The sequence below is a fragment of the Pseudomyrmex gracilis genome, unplaced genomic scaffold (assembly GCF_002006095.1).
Source record: "Pseudomyrmex gracilis isolate BER0280 unplaced genomic scaffold, ASM200609v1 scaffold_250, whole genome shotgun sequence".
NCBI classification, from domain to species: Eukaryota; Metazoa; Arthropoda; class Insecta; order Hymenoptera; family Formicidae; genus Pseudomyrmex; species Pseudomyrmex gracilis.
The window spans coordinates 47,696-50,038 of NW_018020834.1; the positions used below are offsets into that span (position 1 = coordinate 47,696).

At 37.6% G+C, this 2,343-nt stretch overlaps 1 long non-coding RNA gene across 1 annotated transcript in view; it reads right to left on the reverse strand.

Annotated features, from left to right (window-relative positions):
- Nucleotides 1-782, reverse strand: part of LOC109859246 — a 5,156-nt gene extending 4,374 nt beyond the window's left edge. The window contains exon 1 of the long non-coding RNA XR_002250690.1: nt 397-782. This is a non-coding gene — a long non-coding RNA (uncharacterized LOC109859246). The remainder of the gene's footprint in view (nt 1-396) is intronic.
- Between the last annotated feature and the right edge of the window lie 1,561 nt (nt 783-2,343).

Sequence of the window (2,343 nt, forward strand, 5' to 3'; positions counted from 1 at the left end):
ATTTTTTAAGTATAAAATCTTCTACTTACAAGAATATAATTTTTTCGGTGTATATATATATATACACGTACACCGAAAAAATTGTATTCTTGTTTTGAGGAGATATTCCACTTTAAGTATATTTTATATTAAAATAGGCGCCAAGAAGAGTTTCTTATTTTAAGAGGAAAATCCTCTAAATGGTAATATTGATAAGAATATATACTGATTAGAATATAAAAAGTCTCTATAGAAAAACATATATATCTCACTATCGAAAAAGACTATATTCTTAAATGAAGAATATGTTCTTAAATAAAGAATATATTAATATAATAATAAAGAATATATTCTTAATTTCAGAAAAATATCATCTAAAATCTTTAAGAAGATTTTTTAAGTATAAAATCTACTTACAAGAATATAATTTTTTCGGTGTTATTTCACTTTTTCTCTTTTACAATTACAATGGCGTGACAATAAGGCTCTCTCTTGTTCATTCGTTTAGAAAATAACCGGGCTGCTCAAGTCGGTTGCTATATATAACGAGATGATATTGCGAGCGATCCGAGAGCGCGCAGTCTTGCAACTCCGCGCTGCATCGCAGGTACGTCTCGTGTTTCCGCGGTGTCATCGTCCGGTGAGCGCGTCTGTTACGCGCCGTTAAAATTAATATCGGTGAACAATAAGCCGGGTCGAGAGGTGACGAAAGGAGCGTTGTTCGCGCGACGACGACGACGACGACGACAACGACGACAACGACAACGACGACGACGGTGTCGACGGCGTGTTGGTGGCCGGACATCGGACACCACACCACCGCGCCGAGAGATAGCACACGCGTTACTCCGTACTCTGCACTCCGTTCCCTTCTAGGCTCGCTTACTGACAATCGGCGGTAAACGTATATATATTGCGTGCGACCGGGATTTATTTTTAGCAACCGACATTCTCGATGCGCACCTGAGGCGAGACAACGGCGTCGGATTTATCAGGACGGAAATACACCCGAGAACGAAACACTCTCTTATCAGAGCAATTCCGCGCCTATCTCTTTTCTTGAAGTTTTTTCGTTTTTCTTTTTTACTCGAGTATGAAGCGTACACCTCGCGATAAGATAGAGGGTTTTTGAGTTTTTTATAGCACCAAAAATAATCTCTTCGTTCTTTAAGGTTTAAACCGAGGAGGTGTTATCGGTTATATATTTCCTAATTGCTCGATAAAATTCATTGTGAGATAATTCTGTCTAAACCATGATCTTCGCACGATCTGAGAAAGAGAACATTTTTTACAAATACAACGTACTTTCGCCGCTCGGTCCTTTCCGATATACACTCTCGCGTATCAACGAGGATTAGGAGATTATCTGTCGGTTATTTTCCCATTAGTTTGAACGTAGATCGGCGTGTGAGATTTTTGTCCCGTTTTGGACGAGCAGTGCGAGAAAAAACAGGCACGAACACAGGTAGCCATTCCGGGTATTCTACAAGGGTCTACGGGCCTAATACCTAAAAATATGCTTTTTATATGTCACTGGTCACTTCTTACACGTCCTGGGATCAGTAGGATCCGCTCGAACGTCCGAGAATGCGATAGTCCTTTCCGCGATACGCAACAATATTTTATCACACAAAAATAAAAAAGCAATCGAACAAAAATCACAATTTTGCAGTGTTTGGTGCAGAGTGTTTTTTTTTTTTTTTTGTATTGTAGCGTAAATAAAATCGGTAAAATGGTGTATAAAATCAATTTTCGACGTGTTTGTGAACAAGATTGTTTTCATTATTAATTTAACAATCTATAATAAAATAATCTGAAATAAAAATGGTAATTAATAAGCCGGTTTAATAATTATTATTGTGTCTCGTACGGGACGCGCGCGTAGAGTAGTCTGTACTTTATGAAGACCCGCATGGGGCGCAAAGGGCGCATCCGTAATAGGTCGAAATTGTCGATTACACGGTTAGTTAGATGCGCTCGTAGTGATTTGAGGGTGGCGCGCGAACGGCGCACTGTCATCATCCGTCCTGTAATGTTTGTATGCATATCCTCTTAGGGAGCATCTTGCGCAGTCCACGTGTGTCGTCAAATTAAAGAGATAGAAAATAGACAAGAGCTCGTCTTCGTGCGAAAGTATGAAAAACAATAAGAGCGATAACATATTTTGATATTATTATCACAACAGGAAGAAATAATTTTCGCAAAACACACGAGCAAAGTAATTGTATAACTAAAATGAAAACCATTTAAAATTATAATTATTGTTTTGTTTTTTAATTACACTTATTTTTTAACTTGGATTAGATGTGTGTGTATGTAGGCAGGATAAAACTAATATCTACTTATATATATATATATATATAT